Genomic DNA, 13,427 nt, shown 5'->3' with positions numbered 1-13,427 from the left:
CAACGCGGGCCGCTGCTGCCTGAGCGAGCGCGGCCTGCGCGATTTCCTTAACACAAATGAGAGAACGAAGTTCGCGTGCTTCACCCACGTCGGACATAACTATGCCACTATCCTCTAAGATTCCCCCTAAACACTCGTCAGAATAGTCATCAAAGATCGTAAAACGGGGCATGGGATTACCTTCTGTTTCCATGTTCTGGTGAGCCAGCAAGAGTTGGGCGCATTGCAGGGCTGGAAGGTTGCCCTTGGCGCCCTTCGGGCGCGAGCTTGCCCTCTCCTACGTCGCCGGAGACGCCACCACCGCCTTGGAGCGTTTGGCCGTGGATATGGGCGCCACCTTGGACACCTCCGCCCGAAGCACATCAGAGGCAGGAGGGGAGATGGCCGATGAGGGGCCGCCAGCCGGACCCCCAGGGGAGGCCAGCGCCATCACCACCGGCCGGTGCGAGGCAGGCGTGCCCGCACGAACAGAGGGGGACTCGCTGGTGCCACCGGGGGAGTCTTGCAGCCCGCCGGCTTCTTATGGAGCCGCGTCCCGTCGCCACCGAGGCTGGCGTAGACTTGGGTGAGCGCGTCGTGAAAGCGCGCAGCCTACCCACCTTCGCAGCCACCGGAGATACAAACATCGAGCGACCCTCCGAGTCGCAGGACGCCGAGACGCCCTTGTCGATGTCGAGGCCGAGCGACATGTTGGAGCCGTATTGGTTGAAGCCCGTCTGGTTGCTGCCCACCACCACTTGACGCTCCTCCTGGTCCTTCGCAGCTCCCGCAGCCGGGGCCGCGGCCTGGGCATCCTTGTCCTTGAAACCGAGCTTGTCCCAAGTCACGGTATCTATGGAGTCATCACCCATGCTCGTGTCATGGTCCTTGTCCTTGCCATCTGGCCCCTTGTCCACGCTTGCTGGGGGAGGAGGAGGGGGAGCAGCACCCTGCAAGCCACCTGCCTCGGCCTCCAGCCGAATGGTGAAGCCCTCACTGTTGAACCACACTTGGACGTACCCCCTGAGCTTGGTCGGGGATTGACACGCAAAGCGCATCCGCACTGGGCTGAGCCCCGCCAACGACGCCTTGTCCACCTCCATTGGGCGCCCGATCATCACAGTCCCGGCCATGAGGCGATCCGCGTGGCGGTGCTTGGGCGGCACACCCCACAGCTTGACCCACACGTCCGACATGATCTCGGCCTTGGGCTCCTCCGGGTGCGATTCCTTGATTTCCGCCATGATGTCGTTGAGGGAGAGGTATAGCTTGCCGCTGCGGGTTGCCATCCGCAGCATGGCCTTGTTGGGGAAGATGACCGAGAAGTGATCGACGCCGATGGCCGTCAACTGCCAATCCCACTCCCCCTCGAAGAGGTGGGGGAGCTCCGCCTCCAAGATTGGGATCGACATCATGTCGGGCATCGCCGAGATGATCGCAGTGTCCGTCACCAGCGGGGCACAGACCTCCTCGCCCTCCGTCTCCACATAAGGCAGGCAGAAGAATCCCTCGCCGGGGATGGCGTTGCCCATGATCTGAAGCAACAGAGGCCGCCCCCGCGTGGGACAGTGCGCCGACGCGTGCCCCTCCTCGTGGCAGACAACGCAAAGGGGCTTGAAGTGGCACATGTTTTGGTAGTGGCCCACCCAGCCGCACTTGAAGCACGCCGGCCCGTCGGACTCCTCCACTGGAATCGGAGCGTCAGCCGAACCCTTCAAAACCGACGGCCCGACCGCCAGCTGCAGCAGCGGCGAGCCGACCCCCTTTTGCTTCTGCTTCTTGGCCAATGGATCCCCAATCCATTCGCCGCCCGGAGGAAGCTGGGACTCCTTTCTCTTGAGCTCCTTCTTCTGCTCCAGACCCCGGCGCCGATACTCCTCCTTCTTCTTCTTTTTGCGCTCGCGCTGCTCCTGCTTCTTCCTTTCTTGCTCCGCGAGCCACCAAGGAGGCGGCGGCCCCCAGCCCCCTTCCTCCGCGGGGGGCGCCGGCACCTTGGAAAGCGCCTTCGCTCGCAGATCTTGCTCGCGCTGACGCTCCGTCGTCGGGATCGGAGGCGACATGGGCGGCTTGTCCACGCAACGGGATCCCATCCGCACCGCGGTGGCGAACGAGCAGGAGAAAGGGGTAGGAGGGGCGGAGCAGAGAAGGGGACGAGCGAGGTGCCCGAATCGCCGCACTTGAGTGTGGGATGCGGGAAACCCTAGCGACAGATCTAGGGCACCCTTTGGCAGCCACAACCACCTATATATAGGAGTGGGCGGCCGCTCGTCCTCCTCCGCGTTGGGCCCGGGCCTAAACACTGGCGCACACGAGGCCACTGGGCCAGGCTGGCCAGGCCCAAGCACTAGGGAGCGCCCCTGCACCCCCACTGGCAAAGAGACAGGTGGGTCGGCCAATGGGCCCCCCAGCCCACGCCCTGGTAAGCTAGGCCAGTCCACCAGGCCCAGCAAAGAATCAGGCCCGGCCGTCGGCTCCCCCGAAACCCTAGGCAGGACCCGCGACTCCCTGTCATGGGCAGCCCCGCCGTCGCCGCCGACCCCTGTCAACACCGGCGAGCACGCCGGGACCGAAGGTGGCCCAGCCAACACCAGATCCCGGCATCCCACCTTGTTAGACTATGTATAGCTTCTGTACCTATGTACATATTGTAACACAACCATTATATATAATGAGATAAGCCACCCCTAGAGGGGTGTGCTGGTTCCCCAAAACTTATTGTCTTACATGGTATCACGTTAGGTTACGATCGCTTCCGCTTCTAAACCCTAATACCCGCACCGCCGTCGCAGCCGCCGCCGCCTTCACCGCCGCCGCCGCGCCACCGATCGCGCCGCCGCCATGTCGAGCGCCGCCACCACCGGTTCCACTGCTGTGGGCTTCCTCCCGGCCTCTCTTGCGGCTCTGCTCAACCTCCCGCTCGATGCCGTCTCTGTTCCGGCTCCGATCGGGACAAGGAGCATCGGCTCCGTCTTCTCCATGCCGCCGGCGCCCTCGCTTGGGCGTGACCTCGTGGTCCACACCGCGGCGCCGCCGTCCGCTGCGGACTCCGCAGGCGTCGTCCCGCCGCTCCTGCCGCAAGCGGATCACACTGCCCCGCTGGCGGGGTTGGCGGCGTCCGCCCCGGCCGCGGGCCTTGCGGCGTCCGCACTGGCCGCGAGCTTTGCGGCGCCCGCCCTGGCTGCGGTCCCGCCTCCTCCTGCATCGGCTTCGGTGCCTCCGGCTGCCTCCATGGTGTTTGCACCCCAGGCAGCCTCCTCGATGGGATCGTCTTCGCCGCCGCCGTTTCACTTCGGTCATCTCATCACCATCAAGCTCTCCGCCGACAACTACATCTTCTGGCGTGCGCAAGTTCTCCCGCTCTTGGGGAGTCACTACCTACTAGGCTACGTCGACGGATCGCTTCCCTGCCCACCCGCGCTGGTAGACAGCGTGCACGGTCCGGTCTACAATCCGGCCCATCGCGTCTGGACGGGGCAGGACCAGGCGAACCTCTCCTCCATCCAGGGGTCGCTCTCGCCGGCAGTTGCCGGCCTTGTTGTCTTCGCGAAGACGTCTCATGAGGCCTGGACCATCCTTGAGCGCACCTTTGCAGCGCAGTCCTAGGCTCGTGTCTCTGCACTCCGTCGTCAGCTTGGAGAGTGTCAGAAGCTTGACTCCACTGCCACTGAGTTCTACAACAAGGTCAAGGGCCTCGCCGACACATTGGCCTCCATTGGACAGCCCCTCACCGACTCCGAGTTCAACTAGTTTATTGTCAATGGTCTTGACGAGGGGTATGATGCCTTAGTCGAGATCATCAACAAGCGGGGCAACTCGACACCCATGCTGGCACACGAGGTTTTCTCTCGGCTCCTTCTCACTGAGCAATGGGTCGAGACTCGCCGCACCAGGGGCACTGGCTCCCTCTCGGCCAACACCGCCACCAAGGGTGGCCGCTCTTATTCATCACCCCGGTCTCCCTTGGGGCTGCCACCGTCGCCCGCCTCGGCCCCCCCACCTACTGCGACCTTACCGGGGGCTGGCGGTCCACGTGTGTGTCAGCTTTGTGGCCGCGATGGGCACTGGGCCTCCAAGTGTCATAAGCGCTTCCAGCGAAGCTTCCTTGGTCTTGGCAATGACGGCAAAGATACACGCAACAATGCCCGTCAGGTCGCCATGGCTGATCGTCCCGCGCCGCAGAAGCAACAGGGACACACTCAGTCCTACTCCATCGATCCACACTGGTACATGGACTCTGGGGCGACAGAGCATCTAACCAGCGAGATGGGGAAGCTTCACACTCGTTAACCCTATCATGGCTCCGACAAGATCCACACCGCCAATGGAGCAGGTATGCACATCTCTCATATTGGTCAAGCATCTCTTCTCACTAGACATGCCAATAGGAGTCTTCAGCTTCGCAATGTTCTTTGAGTTCCATCTGTGACCCGTAATCTTCTTTCTGTTCCTAAACTCACATGTGATAATAATGTGCTTTGTGAATTTCACCCTTTTGATCTTTTTATTAAGGATCGGGGCACGAGGGACATTCTTCTTAGTGGGCGGTTATGCCAGGGCCTCTATCGTCTGGAGCATCCTGGTGTCGCTCGTGTTTTCAGTGGAGTTCGGGTCTCTCCGTCACAGTGGCATGCTCGTCTTGGTCACCCGGCCACACCTATTGTCCGTCATATTTTGCGTCGTCATGAGCTTCCTAGTTTGTCTAGTCATAAAGATATAGCAGTGTGTGATGCTTGTCAGCAGGGGAAGAGTCATCAACTTCCTTTTTCGGAGTCCAGTCGTGAGGTGAAACATCCTTTAGAACTTGTGTTTTCAGATGTATGGGGTCCTGCTCAGACTTCTGTCAGTGGTCATAATTACTATATCAGTTTCGTTGATGCTTATAGTCGCTTTACCTGGCTTTACCTTATTAAACGCAAATCTGATGTGTTTGATATTTTTGTTCAGTTTCAAAAACATGTTGAACGTCTTCTCAAGCACAAAATTGTTCATGTCCAGTCAGACTGGGGGGCGAGTATCGCAACCTCAACTCTTTCTTTCAGTCGCTTGGGATAGCTCATCGTTTAGCATGTCCACATACACATCAGCAGAATGGTTCAGTCGAACGTAAGCATCGTCATATTGTTGAAGCTGGTCTTACTCTTTTGGCCCATGCATCTGTTCCGTTTCGGTTTTGGAGTGATGCTTTCACCACTGCATGCTTTCTCATCAACCGTACTCCTACTCGTGTTTTAAACATGAAGACTCCCATTGAGGTTCTCCTTAATGAACAACCTGATTATACCTTTCTCAAGGTATTTGGGTGTGCTTGCTGGCCGCATCTTCGTCCATATAACAAGCGCAAGCTTGAGTTTCGTTCTAAGAAGTGTGTTTTTCTTGGCTATAGCTCTCTTCATAAAGGTTACAAATGTCTTCATGTTCCCACTAATCGTGTCTATATATCTCAGGACGTCGTGTTTGATGAGCATGTTTTTCCCTTTGCCAACCTTCCTGTGTCCACTGTCGAACCACCATCCCTGCATTCATCCTCTGTTGCTTCTGACCAATTTGATGATGTTGCATACTCTCCTTTGCTGTTACCTAACCATGGTGCAGGAACCGGACGTGAAGCTCGTTTGGAGCTGTTGGAGGATTCACCATCATCATCGTCGTCTTCTGGTGGGCACGTCGATCGCCCTATGTTGCATGGCATCGATTCGCGTGCCCATGCATGGTCACCCGACGAGCCCGTCGCGCTGAGCATCTCCACTGCTCGGTCCGTTTCGCCAGCGGCCGCCGAGTCGCCCGCGGCTCGGCCCGTCACGCCGTCTTCGCCCGCGGCTCGGGTCCTCACGCCGCCTTCATCAGCGGATCGGCCCGCGACACCGGCCGCGCCACGGCCCACTATGCCGAGCTCGCCATCAGCCCGGTCTGTGATGCCGGAGTCGCCAGCTGCTTCGTCTGCTCTGGCGCCGGTTTCGCCGGTGGGTCGGCCTTCTTCGCCAACCGAGTCCGAGGCTACCGTGACTGGCTCCTCGTCACCGGCTGACTCGTCAACGTCGCCGTCCTCCAGCCCGTTGCAGGCTGCTCCGTCGACCTCGGTGGTTCCTGTGTCCCGACCACATACACGCAGTCGCAGTGGCATTTTCAAACCTAAGGAACGTAAGGATGGTATGGTTGCTTGGTTGGCTGCTTGTTTGGCTGCTGCTGTTGCGGATCCATCTTCTGAGCCTCGCTCATATCAGGCTGCCCTGCGCATTCCACATTGGCGAGAGGCTATGGAGCAGGAGTTTCATGCTCTTCTTCGTAACAAGACATGGACTCTCGTTCCTCCACCACCACGGGTAAATGTTATTGACTCAAAATGGGTATTCAAAGTGAAGAAGCATTCGGATGGATCTATTGAGCGTTACAAAGCGCGACTTGTTGCTCGCGGTTTTCGGCAGTGTCATGGTCTTGACTATGAGGACACCTTCAGTCCTGTCGTCAAGCCTACCACTATTCGGCTTCTTCTCTCCATTGCTGTTTCTCGTGGTTGGTCACTTCGTCAACTTGATGTGCAGAATGCTTTTCTACATGGATTTTTGCAGGAAAAGGTTTATATGAAACAGCCGCCTGGTTTCTCTGATCCCGATCGTCCTGACTATATCTGTCGTCTTTCCAAAGCACTATATGGTTTGAAGCAAGCTCCTCGTGCCTGGCATGCCCGCCTTGCCTCTGCCCTTCGTGCTCATGGGTTTGTGCCGTCTACTGCTGACACTTCATTATTTCTTCTACAGAAGCCAGAAGTCACTATGTATCTTTTGGTATATGTCGATGATATTATCCTTGTCAGCTCTTCTCAGTATGCTGCTGATGCTCTTGTCTGCTCTCTTGGTGCTGATTTTGCGGTCAAAGATCTTGGGAAGCTTCACTACTTTCTTGGAGTTGAGGTCACTTCTCGTGCTACTGGTCTTGTCCTTACGCAGAAGAAGTACTCCTTGGAGTTGTTACAAAGAGCTGGCATGCTGAAATGCAAACCGACCACCACACCCATGTCGTCTACCGACAAGATAACAGCTGTTGATGGTGAGCTTTTGTCTCCTGCGGATGCCACAGAGTACAGGAGCATTGTTGGTGGACTTCAGTACTTGACGATCACGAGACCAGATATCTCTTATGCTGTTAACAGGGTTTGTCAGTATCTTCAGGCTCCCAGAGATACTCATTGGGCTGCTGTTAAACGCATTCTTCGTTATGTTCAGTTCACCCTGACATTTGGTATGCATATTCGGCCGACTTCCTCTCGGGTCCTTTCGGCCTTCTCTGATGCAGATTGGGCTGGTAGCCCAGATGACAGGCGATCCACGGGGGGTTATGCAGTATTCTTTGGCTCTAATTTGATCGCCTGGAGTGCTCGGAAACAGGCTACTGTGTCACGTAGCAGTACTGAAGCTGAGTACAAGGCTGTGGCTAATGCTACTGCAGAGATTATTTGGGTGCAGTCTTTGCTTCAGGAGTTGGGTTTGTCTCAACCACAGCCTCCTATTCTTTGGTGTGATAACATCGGTGCTACATACCTTTCTGCAAATCCAGTATTTCATGCCCGAATGAAACACATTGAAGTTGACTATCACTTTGTACGGGAACGTGTATCACAGAAGCAACTCCAGATCAAGTTTATCTCATCTAAGGATCAACTTGCAGACATCTTCACTAAGCCTTTACCGCTGCCACAGTTTGAGGCTTGTAGGCGCAATCTTACCCTTCTCAGTTCTTTAGAAAGTGGCTAAGATTGAGGAAGGGTGTTAGACTATGTATAGCTTCTGTACCTATGTACATATTGTAACACAACCATTATATATAATGAGATAAGCCACCCCTAGAGGGGTGTGCTGGTTCCCCAAAACTTATTGTCTTACACACCTCCGGCAGGACACGCGAGCGGCCCTCAGGGCCCGCATCCACACACTTCGGCGGACGCCAGATCCGCGGCGCCAGGCAGCGCCCGCCATGCCCACCAGGAGCAAAGGCGCGCCGGCGACCAGCCACGAAGGAGCCCCCAATCTCCTCCGCACGGGCGACAAAGTCACCCACCGAGCACGCCGCACGGGGCCTTGACGAGCCTGAAACAGCAAAATAAATCCGTATGAAATGCCATGAATATAACATCTTCTTTCTTCTTCTGAATTATTCATGGCAGCGCCGCACATAATCATATCGTCTTCGCCTCTACTCTATCCTCTCCGGCATGGCAGTCATCAGCATAGTATTCATCTGGACACGAATGAGGCCCAGGAGAGACGACCTCCACGACGGTATGCCAAACTGTAAAATTACAATCACATACGTCTGATGCCGCACTATGGTCTGATGATAGTTTCTGACACTGTAGACATAAATGGCCAGGCGAGATCATCCGCACCATCATGTCGTCGCAGCTCGGCTTCCGGTACGAGGAGCTGTGCAAGGCGACCGATGACTTCAATCAATCAGATCAACAAGCTCGGACAGGGTGGCTACGGTTCAGTTTACAAGGTACATTGCCGTGCCACTTGGGACACCACACATTGGGATAAATGAAAAACCGATTCCATTGATCATCTTTCTTGAAATGCTTGCTTCATCTGAATTTGAGATCTTGATAATATGCTGGATATCACAGGGTGTGCTTCCGGATAGCCGGGAGATTGCCGTGAAGCGGCTCTACCTCAATACGCGGCAGTGGACCAACCAGCTCTTCAACGAGGTGAAGCTCGTCAGCCAGGTGCAGCACAAGAACCTCGTCAAGCTCCTCGGGTGCAGCGTCGAGGGTCCCGAGAGCCTCCTCGTCTACGAGTACCTCTGCAACACCAGCCTCGATCACTACCTCTTTGGTAAGAAAAGAAAACAATCCCTGCATTCTGAAGGGAAAAAAATTCATACTTCAAATGGTACATTTTCATTCTGGTTGATCCTCCATGCTCGGTGATGCAAACGCTTTCAAGAAGAACGCGTTGGATTGGGAGCGGCGGTCGGAGATCGTCCTCGAGGCGGCGGAGGGTTTGTCATACTTCCACAGTGGCTTCAAGGTCAGGATCATACATAGAGACATCAAGGCCAGTAATGTGATGTTGGATGAGAGGTTCAGGCCTAAGATTGGCGATTTTGGCCCGGCGAGGAAATTCATGGAAGATCAGACCCACCTCAGCACCGGCCTCGCGGGAACATTGTAAGTTCACTTGTCCAAAACATCTAATCTGATCGAGGGGTGAAGAAAATTTTGCGATAAATTGTGCAATGTGTCCAAACAAACAGAACTGACCATGCCTACATTTTTGCAGTGGATATATGGCTCCGGAGTACATCGTTCACCGGCAGCTGACGGAGAAGGCATCTACAGCTATGGTGTGCTGGTCTTTGAGATCGTCACCGACTGCAAGAGCCACAACTCTGGCGTCATCGGCCGAGAGATTGTCCCTCATGTCACAGTAAATTCTCCCATTTCCCCTCTTGTCAAGTACTCCCTCCGTCCCAAAAATTCTTGTCTTAAATTTGTCTAAATACGGATGTATCAAATCATATTTTAGTATTAGATACATCCGTATATAGACAAATCTAAGACAAAAATTTTGGGACGGAGGGAGTACTAGTGTGCTGTAGCATTTCAGACAACCTAATAGTGACATCCTTTCATCTTCGGATATGGAACCACTACAACACCGTCACCCTGATGGAGATCCGGGACCCGAACCTCCGCGACCAATGCTCGGAGGCGGAAGCTCTCAAAGTGTTCTCAGACCACCAATGTGGAAGGTGGTGGAGATGCTGGGTATTGGTGATAGGGTGCTGCCCTAGCCTACCGAGACTCCGTTCACCGACGTGAAGGGGTCGAATGCAAAGAGCGAAAGCTCGGGTTCATCAATGTCTTCGATGCTGAACTATGACAAGTCGCCGTTCTCGACGAACAAGTTGTCAGTGAGTGGGGTGCAGGCCAGGTGATTAACAACTGGGTGTGAAGGATCATTTTAACATTTTTTATTTATTTATTTTACGTTAGGTGATGTTGAAGTAATGCCAACTGAAAATGTTCCGGTCATTAGAACACTGTTTGTAAGATGTAAGTAAGCAACCAGAGGAATATTTATTTTGTCAAATATTCACAGAAGTGCAGTCTTCATCTCGAACAAACAGAGCCAAAATCAACTAAAAGCCAACTCTTTTCCCCCATGTGCCCATCACAGTGACGAGATTTTAATCAACATCTAACAGCAGATAAAAACAGAGGGAAAAGTCAGAGAATTCACACAAAACACAACAAACTAAAAAAGTGACAAAAGTTAGAAAATTCATACTATGATTTTGGTCGAGCTGATGGACCGACAGCTTCTGGATAACTAGAAACACTGACGAGAATTCACAACAAACAGCATGCTTCTTTTCTGCATAGGATCTGAGTGTTTTCTCCAGTGCGCTTATTCTTCGAATTAAAGAACGGATCACTACTACTTATTCCATTTATGTTTATCTAACTACAATAATTGACGTATGGGCATTCCACAGCAACTATTAGTACTACCGCATCTTCAGTAGAGTGGTGTCATCTCAGTGTATCAGGGGACGATAATGTGGATGATTAATTCACGAATACATGAGTTCATATGTATACATCTTCGTCCAGCCGGCGGCCTGAGGATCGTCTATGCCGTCTGATTGCCCTCGCAGCTGCTGTTCAAATCTAGCTGTACCTTGCCGGACGTGTCGCTTACATCATCAATGCTCGACTGGGGGACGTTGCACTCGGGTCATGCACCGTTGGAACACGTTTGACAGCGCCGTGACTGGATCGTCATATCAAACGTCGGGGGTGATCGTATACTACTATTCCGCTACCTGACATTTTCTCGCCTCGCCGCTCGCATTCAATGCATCGGTACACTGGTAATTGTTCGATTGGAACACCTAGCGGGAGCAGGTCAACCGCTGAATCCAGAGGTGTGCAGTATTCCAAAATTATCGGCTTCGGATGGCCTCTCCCTCTCCAGCCTCTCCCTCTCCAGCAGCGCCGCCGTCCATCGCCGCCTCCCCATGCCACCACCTCGCTCCCTCTCCAGCAGCGCTGCCGCCCCCCTCTCTGCCTGCGCCCGGCTCTGCCGCTTCCCCTCGTCTCCCGTCCACGCCTTTCTACAAGGGGATTCAGCTCGACCCTCTGCTACATCCATCCCATCGCTACATCAATGCCTCGGGGTTGCCTTGCGCTCCCTCCTCCGTGTGGGCGACGCCATGGGGCTAGACTTCCAGGATCAGCTGCGACGTGGCCTCGCCGTCCTATGCGCCTCGGCGCCCTCCGCCAACTCTGCCTTTGCGCTGGTCCACATTACGTCGTCATACCTGAACTTCGACGAGCTTCTGGTCGCCGCTCTCCTGCAAGCCTGCCTTGGAGGTCTGGCGCTTGACTTCCAGGTGCGAGCCCTGGACCTCCACCATTTTCTCTTTCGGGTGGTGTCGCAGGACGTCCTCGACATTCTCCTTCATCAACTACCCATCCGTCACCGCCTGTTCCACCTTTCGTTCCACCCAGCTGACGCTTGCTGCGCTGACCCCAACCGCTTGCCGTCTTGCACATCGTTGCCATAGCTCCTCCATATCGATCCGTTCCGCAGTTTCGACTTCGAGGCCGAGGCCTGGCGGCGTTTCCAATCCTCGGTTGCCGGTGCCATGCCGGGTCGCTCGTCGGGGTGTCGTGCGCGTGCACGCATCATCCAGTTCCCTTTCCCCTTGTCGGACAGACTCTTCGAGCTTGTCCTTTGCTGCTTATTCGGCGGCGAATATGGACAGTTTGGGGTCACTGAAGATGACGACGCTGTGTATTCGTTCACGGTATCCTCCTTCGCCATTGCTGACTTCATCAGCTCAAATGGTGATTTCGTCGCCCCAGGTGTGATGATCCGCTTCCCCGCCAGGCAGGCATGCTCTGCCTCCTCATCGAGCTCGCCGCCGCCCCGCCCCGACTCTCCTCCGACAGTAGAATCAATGGTAAGCTCGTCATCGGTTGCCACCAAGGTTAGTCCGCTACGCCATGGCCGCAGTTTTCGATCCTTCATCCATCGCAAATACAAGAAAGATTTAGTGTCACCTTCACTTCCCGTTTTCCCTCCCTCAAACCCAAATCTCCTCATTTGGATTGCATTTATTTCAACTAAGGCAAAACCTAGTGTTCTCCTAGTTAAAACATCCCTAGATCACTGTTTTGCTGGGGCCCCTACATTCTCTGTTTTGCATTACCAGGAACATTTATTCCTAACGACAGTGTCCTCGGACAAGATCAGGGACGAAATTCTCCAACGGTCGCCTCTATACCTCCCCGGTCTACAGCTATACCTAGCGGCCTCTATGCTCTCCGGCGAGAGCTCGGAAATTCAAACACACATGCTGACCTGGCCCCCCAATCCATTCAAACAGTTCGTGCCGGCCACGTTTCCTCCATCCTTGGCGTTCCACACCCGCCTCTCCCCTCCCCTCCACCCGTGACGGAGAGGACGACTCGGGCGGCATGCCATCATCCCCCTCCCTTGCCTACCCCTGCAGCTAGCCCTACGGCCAATTTTTCTAACCCATCCGCTGAACTGCTCCATCCCTACTCGAACACGCACGCGAACGATGCATGCCTGCTCCCAGCGGCGCCCCTCATCGCAGTTAATGCTAGCTGAACGACCCTCCACGCAGTCCGCGGGCCCGGTCCATGGACCACCCCTCTCCAACGAGTCATCTCTGACGTCCAGGCCCATAGACCATGCTTACCCCCCCTCCTCGCCCCCTCCCCGCCAAGCTGCATGCATGACTTTGGAGCACGCCTTCTTCCCGCCGCTGGCTCAATCCTCCATGCCCCTGCCTGGTCACATCGCCGCTGCGTGCAGGCCAGCCACGCCGTACCTCGATGCGCTCCACTCGTCCCCAAAAATCTCGCACTCTCCCGAGGTCGCGCAGCTGCCTCCTCTCCCGGGTTCTCTTTATCTACGCAACGCCGCCCGGCCTCCTCGCATCTCATCCAAGCCATTGTGTTTCCGGTGTAGAGCGAGTGACCATCTTGTGAGAGCTTGTCGCGACCCACTCCGTTGTGCTCGCTGTGGCCAGAACGGCCATAAGGCCTTCGAGTGCACCTCCCGCCTCCCCCTCGCATTCCTCCGCCTTCCCTTCCACCGACCACCAGCAACCATGAGGACCCATGAGGCCGTGTCCCATGATGACGCCGCTGTCGGGCAGGCGCGGGTGCTCTGCATTGGCTCGTACCGCGCCCTCCTCGACGAGCCACCCGCCATCTCCCCTTCTGTCACCTTCCCCGGCCTGCCTCGCTCCACACCGTCCTCTGACGGTGACTCCGCCCCTGCCTCTCAACGGGCCTCGCAGCCGGATCCGCGCCTCGTCTACCAAAAAAGGCTCACGCCCCGCTTTATATTATAAAGCCAATGCCAAAGCCAACATCCAACAAGGTTCACACACACACAAAGTCCACA

General features: G+C 55.5%; 1 pseudogene; it reads left to right on the top strand.

The window, feature by feature from the left end:
• The first annotated feature begins 8,185 nt into the window (after nt 1-8,185).
• On the top strand, nt 8,186-9,915 carry LOC119325339 (annotated as a pseudogene).
• Nucleotides 9,916-13,427: the final 3,512 nt, after the last annotated feature.

The sequence above is a fragment of the Triticum dicoccoides genome, chromosome 6B, assembly GCF_002162155.2.
Source record: "Triticum dicoccoides isolate Atlit2015 ecotype Zavitan chromosome 6B, WEW_v2.0, whole genome shotgun sequence".
Lineage (NCBI taxonomy): Eukaryota > Viridiplantae > Streptophyta > Magnoliopsida > Poales > Poaceae > Triticum > Triticum dicoccoides.
This window is presented reverse-complemented; position numbering and strand designations above follow the sequence as displayed.